This window comes from Papio anubis, chromosome 1, assembly GCF_008728515.1.
Source record: "Papio anubis isolate 15944 chromosome 1, Panubis1.0, whole genome shotgun sequence".
In the NCBI taxonomy this organism is placed as follows: domain Eukaryota; kingdom Metazoa; phylum Chordata; class Mammalia; order Primates; family Cercopithecidae; genus Papio; species Papio anubis.
In genome coordinates, this window is record NC_044976.1 from 14316156 (window position 1) to 14329686 (window position 13531).

A 13531-nucleotide genomic window follows, 5' to 3' on the forward strand; every position below is an offset into this window, starting at 1 on the left:
ACTCCTGACCTCAAGTGATCTGCCTGCCTCGGCCTCCCACAGTGCTGGGACTACAGGTGTGAGCCACCCTGCTAGGCCACCTACTCCATTTTCTTGACTTCCTGGACACCACCCTTTCCTGGTTATCTTCCAACCTAACTGGTTGTTCCTTCTCATCCTGCTTTGCAAACCTTCTTCTCAGACCTTTTAACAGTGGAGTGCCTCAGGGCTTCCTTGATCCTATTTCCTTCTATATTTACATTGGTGATCTCATCCAGTTTGAGGCTTTTAAATGCTACCTATAGGATAACTCTCTCACACACAAATATACATAATATACAAAAAGGGCATATATAAAAATATACATCTCCAGAGCTTCCTCCTAAATCAAGACCCACATATCCAATAGCCCACCAGCATCTCCATTTGATATCTAATAAACACCTCAAATTGATCATGCCCAAACTGAACTTCTGATCTTCTCCTGCAGAACTGCTCTATCCAGTCCTCCTTCATTACAACTCTTTTAGTTGCCCAGGTCAAAAAATGTTTTGGCTCATCCTTGACTCTTCTTTTTATCAATCCCAGGTTCAATCTACCAGAAAGTCTGCTTGGATTTACTGTTAAAATATATCCAGGGCCTTGTTACTTACACCTGTAATCCTAGCACTTTGGGAGGTCAGGAATTCAAGACCTGCTTGACCAACATGGTGAAACCCCGTCTCTACTAAAAAATACAAAAATTAGCTGGGTGTGGTGGCACATGCCTATAATCACAGCTACTCGGGAGGCTGAGACAGGAGAATCGCTTGGACCTGGGAGGCGGAGGTTGCAGTGAGCCAAGATAGCACCACTGCACTCCAGGCTGGGTGACAGAGGGAGACTCCATCTCAAAAACAAAAAATTAGCCAGGCAGTAGTAGCGCATGCCTGCTGTCCCAGCTACTCAGGAGGCTGAAGCAGGAGAATCGCTTGAGCCTGGGAGGCGGAGGTTGTGGTGAGCCGAGATTGCACTACTGCACTCCAGTCTCAGTGACACAGACCCTGTTTCAAAAAAAAAAAAAAAAAAAAAGGCCAGACGCAGTGGCTCTCGCCTGTAATCCCTGCACTTTGGGAGGCTGAGGTGGGCAGATCACCTGAGGTCAGGAGTTCGAGACCAGCCTGGCTAATATGGTGAAACCCCATCTCTACTAAAAATACAAAAATTAGCTGGGCGTGGTGGCGGGTGCCCGTAGTCCCAGCTACTCGGGAGTCTGGGGAAGAATAGCTTGAACCCAGGAGGCAGAGGTTGCAGTGAGCAGAGATCATGACACTGCACTCCAGCCTGGGCGACAGAGCGAGACTCTGTCTCAAACAAACAAAACAAAATAAAACACAAAAATTAGCCCAGTGTGGTGGCATGTGCCTGTAATCCCAGTTCCCCAGGAGGCTGAGGCAGGAGAATTGCTGGAACCCCGGAGGCAGAGGCTGCAGTGAGCTGAGATCACACCACTGCATTCCACCTTGGGTGACAGAGCAAGACTCCATTTGAAGAAAACAAACAATCTCTCTCTCTCTCCAGGATACATTTTGGTCATTAAAGCCACCTTCACTTGGATTATTGATATGGCCAATTCATTCGGCTCCTGCTTCTACCCTGGGCCTCTCTCTTTTTTTTTTTTTTTTGAGACGGACTCTTGCTCTGTTGCCCAGGCTGGAGTGCAGTGGCGCAATCTCAGCTCACTGCAAGCTCCGCCTCCAGGGTTCACCCATTCTCCCCACTCAGCCTCCGGAGTAGCTGGGACTACAGGCCCCCTCCACCACGCCCGGGTAATTTTATTTTTGTACTTTTAGTAGAGATGGGGCTTCACTGTGTTAGCCAGGATGGTCTTGATCTCCTGATCTCGTGATCTGCCTGCCTTGGCCTCCCAAAGTGTTGGGATTACAGGAGTGAGCCACTGCGCCCAGCCCAGGGCCTCTTATTTTCAATACTTTGGGCAATCCTTCTAAAACCTGTCATATCATTAAAAACCATAAAAACCTATTACAGTTTACCAGGTTCTATAGATCTGCCCCACACACTCCTCTGACTCTTTGACATTCATCCTATAGCCCCGTCTTGACTATTCTATTTTTTTTGAGACAGAGTCTTACTGTCACCCAGGCTGGAGTGCAGTGGCTCAATCAAGGCTCACTGCAGCCTCGAATCACTTTCCAGGCTCAAGCAATTCTCCCACCCAAGTAGCTGGGACCACAGGTACATGCCACCACACCTGGGTAACTTTTATACATTTTTTGTAGAGACAGGGTTTCACCATGCTGCTCAGGTTGGAGTGCAGTGATGCAATCATAGCTCACTGTAACGTCAAACTCCCAGGCACAAGCAATCCTCCTGCCTCAGCATCCCAAGTAGCTGGGACTAAAGGCCCACAACACCACGCCCAGGTAATTGTAACATTTTGAAGAGACTAGTCTCCCTATGTTGCACAGGTTGACCTGGAACTCTTGGCCTCAAGCAGTCTTCTCACCTCTGCCTCCCAAAGTGCTGGGATCACAGGCATGAGCCATGAGCCACCACACCCAGCTATGACCATTCTATTTCAACCCTACTGATTTCCTTCCTCTATTTCATATGTGCCAGTCATGCTTGCTCCTCCCTGAAAGTCTTTTCATTTACGATTCCCTCTGCAGTCTCTTCTCTAGATATCCACAATTTGCTCCCTTAGCTCCTGCAAATCTTCATTCATAAATTATCTCTTTGTTGGGGCACCATGTCACACCCCTGTAATCCTAGCACTCTGGGGAGCTGAAGCGGGAAGATCACTTGAGCCAAAGAGTTAGATGCTGCAGTGAACTAGGATTACACCACTGCATTTCAGTTGGGGTGATAGCGAGACCCCCTTCTCTACAAAAGTACAAATAAAAGTAAAACCATCTCCTTCTTGAGGCCCATCCTAACCACCTCATTTAAAATTGCAAGACTTGCTTCATCTCTATTATTCTTCACTGTATTTTCACTGTAACACTTGCCACTTTTATTATTTAATTTCCTTATTGTCTGTCTCCCTTCTCCTCCACCAGGGTAAGCTCCATGAGAACAGGGATCTTTGCTTTGTTTTTATTCAGTGATGTACCTAAACACCTGGGATAGGCTCTGGCACATTGATGCTCAAAAATTGTTAAACAAGTAAATTAAAATCCTGACTTTTCAGAATCTTTTTGATATATTGTCTAACTAGGCCACTTATACCATGATGCCAACATGATAAATCTACAGGTTTCATATAATCTGCACACTTGTCAGGACAGAATTTTGCTTTGGGGAATGACCATTTTGTACTCTGGCAGGACAAACAAACTTTAGGTGTCCCCGGAGCATTGTTTACTTTTATAGATGTGTTTCTATTTTTCTTCTTCTTTTTTTTTGAGATGGAGTCTCACTTTGTCGCCCAGGCTGGAGGGCAGTGGCATGATCTTGGTTCACTGCAACCTCCGTCCTCCCTGGTTCAAGCGATTCTCCTGCCTCAGCCTCCCGAGTAGCTGGGACTATAGGCGCGCGCCAGCACACCTGACTAATTTTTATGTTTTTTAGTAGAGACAGGGTTTCACCATGTTGGTCACATGGGTCTGGATCTCCTGACTTCGTGATCCGCCTGTCTCGGCCTCCCAAAGCGCTGGGATTACAGTTGTGAGCCACCGTGCCCGGCCATGTTTCTCTTTTTCTAAGAAACGTACTGTTGCTGCAAGGATTTGTTCTTTGAACTCCAATACTTCTGAAGTACAGGGAAGCATTTTATAACCAACTTTCTGAATGTTTTGCCTCAAAGGAGAAAAAAATTATTACACTATGTGGGAGTGCTAACTGCTGCCAAAAATATTTTTTATTTATTTATTTTTTTTTTTTTTGAGATGGAGTCTCGCTTTGTCGTCCAGGCTGGAGTGCAGTGGCGCACTCTCGGCTCACTGCAAGCTCCGCCTCCCGGGTTCACGCCATTCTCCTGCCTCAGCCTCCTGAGTAGCTGGGACTACGGGCGCGCACCACCACGCCCGGCTAATTTTTTGTATTTTTAGTAGAGATGGGGTTTCACTGTGTTAGCCAGGATGGTCTCGATCTCCTGACCTCGTGATCCGCCCGCCTCAGCCTCCCAAAGTGCTGGGATTACAGGCGTGAGCCACCGCGCCCGGCGCTGCCAAAAATATTTTGAAGGACTTCCCGTATTACTAAAGTCTCTAAAGAGCTTAATTTATCTTTACCAGGAACAAGTTATTGCTGTTTTAAATTATCTCCTATTCCAGAATTTGCCATAAGAAGCTGTTCTTTCCTTGAACAATGGATTAAAAAAAAAAAGAAGAAAAGAACAAATCTAAAGGTATGGGCAAAAGGGGCCTAGCCCACACCATTTACCTTTTTTTTTTTTTTTTTTTTTTTTTTGAGACAGAGTCTCGCTGTGTCATCCAGGCTGGAGTGCAGTGGCGTGATCTTGGCTCACTGCAAGCTCCGGCTCCCAGGTTCACGCCATTCTCCTGCCTCAGCCTCCCAAGTAGCTGGGACTACAGGCGCCCACCACCACATCTGGCTAATCTTTTTTTGTATTTTTAGTAGAGACGGGGTTTCACCATGTTAGCCAGAATGGTCTCTATCTCCTGACCTTGTGATCCGCCTGCCTTGGCCTCCCAAAGTGCTGGGATTACAGGCCTTGAGCCACCATGCCCGGCCCAGCCCACACCATTTCTATTTTGCATTGACTGTCTTAAGAATCTGGGTGTAATCAAAGTTTTGGTTAACATCTACCATCTTTTAGGGAACACAAATGTGGTACAAATTAATTCAGACACCTCAGTTTTAGAGTAAGAAAGAAAAACTACATGAACAATGAATTGGCAATTCTGGAATTCACTAGTCCCGATCTAGCTTGACAAACACAAATGAGATCCAGGACTACATAAACAAAGGCCTTTTCACCTCTGGGGCAGATCATGAGATTGCCGTGACTGAAAATCTGTTTATTTGAACATGGTTCTCTGTATACTTAAAGTTCACTAGTTTCAACAGTGTTTGGTGTTTTTCGGTTTAGGAAGCTAGTCTTGAGGTCGATATGAGGATGGGGGAGGAGGTTAGCCCTGGATTTCTGTTCAACTGTTTTGCAAATGTACACCATTGGTCATAAGGGAGATGTCAACATTGCAAACACCACTCATTGTTTAAGAAAATACAAATCAACACCATTTTTTTGTACAACAAAAGGTTGTGTTTTTTGTGTTAAATGTAATGGTTAAAGGTATAAAGTATGTGGTTTGTTTGTTTGTTTGTTTGTTTTTTGAGAGAGTCTCGCTTTGTAGCCCAGGCTGGAAGAGCAGTGGCACGATCTCGGCTCACTGCAAGCTCCGCCTCCCGGGTTCATGCCATTCTCCTGCCTCAGCCTGAATAGCTGGTACCACAGGCGCCCGCCACCACGCCGAGCCACTGTGCCCGGCCTAAAGTATGTGTTTTATTTTTATTTTATTTTTTTTTTGAGACGGAGTCTCGCTCTGTCGTCCGGGCTGGCGTGCAGTGGCCGGATCTCAGCTCACTGCAAGCCCGCCTCCCGGTTCACGCCTATCGCCCGCCTTCAGCCTCCCCCGAGAAGCTGGGACTACAGACGCCACCTCGCCTCTCGCTAGTTTTTTTTTGTATTTCTTTTTTTTTTTTTTTTTTTTTTTTGAGACGGAGTCTTGCTCTGCCGCCCAGGCTGGAGTACAGTGGCCGGATCTCAGCTCACTGCAAGCCCGCCTCCCGGTTCACGCTTTATTCTCCTGCCTCAGCCTCCCGAGTAGCTGGGACTACAGGCTTCGCCACCGCCTCGCTAGTTTTTGTATATTTTTAGTAGAGACGGGTTTCACCGTGTTAGCCAGGATGGTCTCGACCTCAGAATCCGGCCTATCTCGCCTCCCAAAGTGCTGGGATTACAGGCTGGAGCCTGCCCCAGCCTGCAGGAGCCTGGAGCCACCGCAGTTAGCCATGATGGTCTCTGGATCTCCTGACCTCGGATCCGCCCCATCTCGGCCTCCCAAAGTGCTGGGATTACAGGCTTGAGCCACCGCTCCCGGCCAAGTATGTGTTTTATTAAAAAAAAAAAAAAAAAAAAAGAACCCCAGGAATTAGGACTGCTTAAACAGATCCTTCTAGTCTGTTCAAGTGCTGGGCAATCATTCTTCGATTCTAAACTGCCCAGCTAATTAGAGCTATAATAATTTGCTTATCAGGCTACTGTAACAGATTCCAAATTTCCAATAAAACTAATAGCTTTATACTATTTCATTTTCGTTGTGCAGACAAAAAAGAAAAAAAATGACTATAGCATTAACAACAACAACAAAAAATTCTGTAAGCTCTCACCTCCAAAAGGAAGGACAGGCCAGACGCGGTGCCTCACGCCTGTAATCTCAATACTTTGAGAGGCTCTCTTGAGGATCTCTTGAGCCTAGACGCTCAAGACCAGCCGGGGCAACATGGTGACACCCCGTCTCTACAAAAAGTTAAAAAATTAGCCGGGCGCGGTGGCTTATTTATGTCTGTAATCCCAGCACTTTGGGAGGTCAAGGCGGACGGATCACTAGGTCAGGAGACCGAGACCATCCTGGCCAACATGGTGAAACCTCCTCTCTACTGAAAATACAAAAATTCGCCTGGCGTGGTGAGGCCTGCCTGTAATCCCAGGTACTCCGGAGGCTGAGGCAGGAGAATTGCTTGAAACGGGGAGGCGGAAGTTACAGTGAGCCTAGATCGTGCCACTGCACTCCAGCCTAGGGGCAGAGACTCCTTCTCAAAAAAACAAGAAACAAAAAACAAAAAAACCCAGCATGGTGGTTCGCACCTATTGTCTCAGCTATTCAGGAGGCTGAGGTAGGAGGATAACCTGAGCCCAGGGAGGTCGAGGCTGCAGTGAGCTGTGATTTCGCCATTCCACAAGACAAGAGTGAGACCTTGTCTCAAAAAAAAAAAAAAAAAAAAAAAGACAGTTGATGTCAAAAGACACGGTATAAAAATTTAAAGCTCTATGCAGTGCTTTTGGTCATCATGAAACTAAATTATTTGGAATCCAAAAACCTCTTCTCAGATACTTATTTCATCTGGAAGCCACCAAATCCTGATCGATTCTGTCAACAACAGATGTTTTTTACCTTTTCATGCCATCATTATAAGCTTTACCTCCTACTGTTGAAACAAATAACTTCCTATAATTACACATAGTAATAAAATAAAAAAACTATGGCTGCTGAGATGCCAATAGATTTGAGCCAAAAAGGGCTGGCTCTTTTATGAACTCACGCTGTGGTGAAGAAAAACAAACTTAAACACACAAACACACACACACACACACACACACACACACAAACCTTGCAAGAAAGCAAACGGGGAAGACAAATTTAGCAGCAGTTCTCTTGAATTTCCTGGTTTTGTTGATTTCGAACCACAACGTTAGCAATAAAACACCAAGACTCACATTTAAATATTTCTTTTGAAATCAGAAAAACAATAGCTCTTTCAGGATTTGAAATGACGCTTGAAAGCACACAATAGATTCTATTGGGTCAATGTATTATTTACATACGCATCTAAGACTTCAAAAAGAAGTTAAATGGGAGATGTTCTCAACAGGCAGAAATAAAATATTCCAATCTATTGTTCAAGTTTATGGCTCAGATATAAATAATGGGCTATAAACCCGTATCTGGAAAACAGTTGCGCAGTGCGTGCTTCATGGCCAGCCAATGAAAAGCAACGTCGCATTCTACTCGGTCTTCCAGCACGTCAAAAGACATCCCACCCCTTTTTTTTTTTTTTTTTTTTTTCCCAAAGAAGCCAACCTCTGGGGACACCGGGTTTTAGCACCTTTGTGAGGCCTCCGGGCAGCACAGGAAGCTCTAAGGGGCACGCTCTGCAGCTGAGCTATTTGCAGAACGCCATGATCGCTCAAAGCCCAGCACGCGCACGGGTCTGCTACTGGCACCAGCACAAGGCTTTAGACAGCCACTTCCCACGGCTGAGTTCTAGCCATCCCCTCTTTAAAACGTGTTCCCTCCACCCTGCAAGGGTGGGGTGAGAAATCTCACTTTCGAAGGGCTTGCAGGGCGGAAGAGTCCGCCTTGCGGACGCCCCGGCCGCGCTTCAAGGTTCACACGCCGCATGGCCACTCGAACGCAGCCCGGTTTCGAGGCAGTCAGCGGTCGAGACTGGGGCCTCAAGCCAAGAAGGAAAGAACAAAGGGGCCGCGTTCGCCCGCCGCCCCGGGGGAAGGCCCGGGCGCGCCCGCCGTTCCGCCCATACCCCGCCCCTCGGCCGCGCGAAATGGCGGCGACCGCACCACAAAATGGCAGTCGTTCGGCCGCGGAGAGGCACCTGCTAGATGCCGTGGCTTCCTCCCCCGGCCTGGCCCCGCGAGCGCCAACGTCGTTCTACCCGCCCAGGCGCCCCAGTCTTCCCACGCCGCCCCGCCCAGGGCGCCCGGCGTCACCTGCGACCGCGTCCGGGGCCGCCAACAACGCGGCGCCTTTGTGCGGGCGCACGCTACCTTTACTCGGCCACACGGGCCATTCTCGGGGGCTTTCCTTAAAGGGGAAACGGCTGGAAGCGACGGAACACCGCCGCCCAGGGCGCCCCTCAGACTCGGGGTTACTACGGTTTCCCCACACTCGCAGCGTTAGCGTCAGGCCACCAAAGTGAAGACGGGCGGGGAAGAGACCACAGAGCCCGAGAGGAGGGAAAACCTAGAAAAAATTAGTGAAAGACGCCCCCAACCCAATGCTTCGGCGGCCACGCTGAGTCCTAACGTACTGAGCCCACTCGAGGGGGCCCGTGCGCGGAGGCGGCTCCAAAGGGTGGGTTTCGGCTTGCTTTCCACCTCGCAAACGTCCAGTGGGCGCTCTACGCTTCTCATGGCTACCCCCTGCCCTCTCCCCATGCTGAGGAATCTCGGGGGCTAAGCAATGGCAGAGGGAGGAGCCGCTGCCACGGTCCCTATGCTTTTTCCCAGGCATGAGGGTCTCAGTGGACTTGGGCTCTGGGCCGTGGCTCGAAGGTTGGAGGTGTGGCGGTGTGCTTGGGGTTTTTCGCTTTCTTTCAAACGCTTGCTTCCTTGCGCTCCCCACCCCCCAGCGTCCCTTTGGCTCCGTCTTTCCAGAAACTTCTCACAGAAACTCGGCAAAAAGCCTCCGACTTCGCTACCGCTTTCCTCTCCGCGCATGCGCGAGACGCCGGGCGGAAAGCCTGGGGCGCGCCGGAGTGTGAGAGTGGTGCGTGAGCGCGCGCGCGCTCGCCGTGCGGGGGCGGTTCTCTCTCACAAAGAAGGGAAAGGGTTCCCCCTCCCCCCAACATTCCGTCCCCGCGCAAGCGCGTCGGAGCCACTTCCTTGGCCTTTGAGGGAAGCGGGAGGGGTCGTCCCAAAGCGCGCTAGTCGTGGTTCCGCGCGCCTGCGCCCGTGGTCGTTTTCATCTCCCTGTGTTGTCACCGAGTCTTTGATGTGAAGTGCGTCTGAACAGCTCGCTTGTGCCCGACCCACTTTTTCCTCAAGGCCCATTCGCGGCAACTAGCTTCTTGTGGGGTTATCGATTCTGTACTCCGAAGTTTCCGGGAGATTAGTCTCCCCTTTGCGCCCCGGGAATGAGGCTGCCTTCCACCCCTGCCTGCGCCATGTTTGGAACGGCTCTTGAGTGGAGCCGTGTGGAGTGTGGTGGAGTCTTCTCGAAACGGGAAAACAGTCCTGACCCAAGGCCTGGGTGGTGCCCCGACCGGCTTACGTTAGGCACTGCGTGGAATGTTTGCTCACTAAACCCAAAGAAAGGTGTCTTTTTTTTTTTCTTTTTTTGACACGGAATCTCACTCTTGTTACCGAGGCTGGAGTGCAGTGGTGCAGTCTCGGCTCGCTGCAACCTCCGCCTCTCGGGTTCAAGCCATTCTCTTGCCTCAGCCTCCCATGTTGCTGGGACTACAGGCGGCGGCCAATACGCTCGGGTAATTTTTGTATGTTTAGTAGAGACGGGGTTTCACCATGTTGGTCAGGCTTGTCTCGACCTCCTGACCTCAGTTGATCTGCCCACCTTGGCCTCCCAAAGTGCTGGGATTACAGGCTTGAGCCACCCCGCCCGGCTTCCTCCCATCTGGCCCCCCGCTGGGAGTTGGGTTCTGGCTGTGTTCCCCAGGCTGCTTTGGAACTCCTGACGTCAAGAGAGCCTTCCGCCTGGGCTTCCAAAGTGCTGAGATTACAGGTGTGAGCCGCCATGCCCGGCCTTTTTTAAAAAAAATAATTAAAATGGTCTTAAAAGGTGTCATTTTCATTGGAACGGGGTGGGGCTCCTAGTGCCCGCCACAGTCCTCCGCTCAGGCCGGCGGGGCGGGCCCTGGGCTCAGGCTAGGTGCGTGGGTGCAGAGGGCCTAGGCCGCAGCTGTTTCTCCCTCTGCCGAATTGAGCTGGGCGGTGGTAACCATAGTGACCGCACTTGCTCTTCGTTCAGTGCCTCCCCTCCCTCTTGTCCTTTAGGAGTGTGGTGGAAATTATCGCTGGGGTTTTGGGTTCTTCAAAATACAAAAAGCCAAACCAAAACGAAAAAAACCCTCTTGTGTAATCAACTTCCCCTGTGTGCAAAGTTCGGGGAAGCCGGGAGGCTTGCCTCTGCCTCGCGCCTGCGCGCTCTCCTTGCCAGGCTGCCCGGTCAAGGACCCTCGCGTCCCTGCTGGCATAGCCACTTCCCTAGATGTATTGTCTTGTGACGCACCCCCAAGTCCCTGTAGGTGCAAGGCTTTAAAAAAGAGAGCTTGTTCGAGAAGAAAGCACATCGGGGGCTCTTAGAGGCCAGCGTGGACGCCACAATCGGGGGGCGAGCCGCGCGGCGACCCTACGGCTCTCGTGAGGTGCTGACTCGGGGCGGGTGCGCGTGCACCACTGACTGCGCCAGCCCGGGGTCGGGCCGAGGCAGTGCGGTGGGCGGAGCCGCCCCGTAGCCCCTAACAAAGGGCGAGCTCATTGCCCGGTGGGAACTGTGAGTTGGTGCCAGAGTCCTATGAACTCAGTATATGAAACGTGTCTAGAGAGTGTTGAAGTACCAGCAAGCAATAGAATTCTGACAAGGCTGTAATTTGAGGCTTGGAAATGACCAGGTTAAGTGTCTCTTGAATTCGTAGAATTTCTGTTATAGATTCTATCTTAACATAATTTATGCTTAATAAAGTCTTTAAAATCGGCGTTCCTACGGTAATTATACTACTGACTACTAAATAAGAGGAAGAAAATTTGTGGTGTGTATGTTTTATAATTTGAAATAGGCATCATATCAAAGTTCTTTTGTGCTGTCTAATAGGATCCTGGAGATGGATTTATTTTATTTATTTATTTAGAGACAGAGTCTCTGTGTCGCCTAGGCTGGAGTACAGTGGCACGAACAGAACTCACTGCAGCCTTGACCTCCTGGGCTCAAGGGATTCACCCACCTGCAGGCGCACCACTACACCTGGCTAATTTTTAAATTTTTTGTAGAGAGAGGGGTCTTGCCTTGTTGTCCAAGTTGGTCTGGAACTCCTGGGCTCAAGTGATCCTCCCACATCAGCCTCCCAAAATGTTGGGGTTACAGGCGTGACCCACCGGTTCGGGCCTGTTTGAATTATTTACTTCAAACTACAGCCAGGTGTCTGAGAGGAGCAGCAGGGGAGCCTCAAACAAATCTGCTGAAAATTTCCATCCATATGTAATAAGCTACTAAACACGATTTATTTGGTATTGTTTTTGAGATTTCATCAAATGCAGTTTGATAGCCTTCTCTGAATTAATCAGAAATTTTGGCCGGTTGTGGTGGTTCACGCCTGTAATCCCAGCACTTTGGGAGGCTGAGGCAGGGGATCACTTGAGGTCAGGAGTTTGAGACCAGCCTGGCCAACAAGGTGAAATCCCGTCTCTGCTAAAAATACAAAAATTAGCCGGGCATGGTGGCCGGCGCCTGTAATCCCAGCTACTGGGGAGGCTGAGGCACGAGAATGGGTTGAACCCAGGACGGGGAGGTTGCAGGGAGCCGAGATTGTGAAGCTACACTCCAGACAGGGCGACGGGGAGACTCCGTCAAAAAAAGAAAACAGAAGTCTCGATTTGCGTTATTTACATTCTGCTTGTGTCTTGATGTTGTAGAAGTTACAATCTCCTAGACCTGGGTGTTTTCGCTAATGTGATGATCACTTATGGTGAAACAGTTAAGCTTTTTGATAATGATTACCAGTAGGGTCTTAAAAGGTTGAATGAGGGCCTGGCACCATGGCATTTGCCTGTAGTCCGGTGGTTGGAGCGGGAGGATCCCTTGAGCCCAGGAGTTTGACGTTGCAGTGAGCAATGATCCTACCCCTGCACTCTAGCGGGAGTGACAGAACGACAACCTCTAAAAAAAAGTTAAATAAAATCTCTGAATTAACATAGAGAGTAATAACATTTTGTTCATGTGGGATTTGTTAATATAATAAATATGTTAATTTAATACAGTCAACTATCAACATTTCAGGGGAGCCCTCAACTAAAGTGACCCAGATGCTAACTTCCAAAAGTCATTTATTTTATTTTTTATTTTTTTGAGACGCAATTTTGCTTTTCTTGCATAGGCTAGAGTACAACGGGGTGATTTCGGCTCGCTGCAACCTCCGCCTCTGAGGTTCAAGCGATTCTTCTGCCTCAGCCTACTAAGTAGCTGGGATTATAAGCATGCACCACTGGACCTGGCTAATTTTATAGTTTTAGTAGAGACGGAGTTTCTCCATATGGGTCAGGCGGGTCTCAAACTCCCTACCTCAGGTGATCCACCTGCCTCGGCCTCCCAAAGTGATGGGATTACAGGCGTGGGCCACCAGGGTGGCCCAAGTCATTTTATTATAACGTTTTTGTTTCAGATTATAAAAGCAATACCTGACAGGGCTTGGTGGCTCACTTCTATAATCCCAGCACTTTGGGAGGCTGAGGCTGGAGGATCACTTGAGACCAGGAGTTTCAGACCACCCTGGGCAATATGGTCAGACACTGTCTCTTTTAAAAAGGATAAAAACTTAGGGTGCCGTGCCCACTGGCTCACGCCTGTAATCCTGGCACTTTGGGAGGCTGAGACAGGTGGATCACGAGGTCAGGAAATCAAGACCATCCTGGCCAACATGACGAAACCCCATCTCTACTAAAAATACAAAAATTAGCCGGGTGTGGTGGCGTGCCCCTGTAGTCCCAGTTACTCAGGAGGCTGAGGCAGGAGAATCCCTTGACCCCAGGAGGCGGAGATTGCAGTGAGCCAAGATTGCGCCACTGCACTCCAGTCTGGGTGACAGAGTGAGACATGGTCTCAAAAAAAAAAAACCAAAAAAAAGCCAGGTGTGGTGGCATGGGCCTGTGGTCCCAGCTACTCAGGAGGCTAAGGCTGGAGGATTGCTTAAGCCCAGGAGGTTGAGGCTGCAGTAAGAGGTGATCACAGCACTGCACTCCAGCCTGGGAAATAGAGCAACCCTATGTCAAAGAATAATAAAATACAGTAAAAGTAATACCAGTTAACCAAAGAAAAATTTAGAAAATATAGAGGAGGCC

The 13531-nt window shown here is 49.2% G+C and overlaps 1 pseudogene across 1 annotated transcript; it reads right to left on the minus strand.

Annotated features, from left to right (window-relative positions):
- Positions 1–7450: 7450 nt before the first annotated feature.
- On the minus strand, positions 7451–9870 carry LOC103881833 (annotated as a pseudogene). The gene has a single exon (XR_643386.3). The product of XR_643386.3 is annotated as an uncharacterized LOC103881833 (transcript).
- Positions 9871–13531: the final 3661 nt, after the last annotated feature.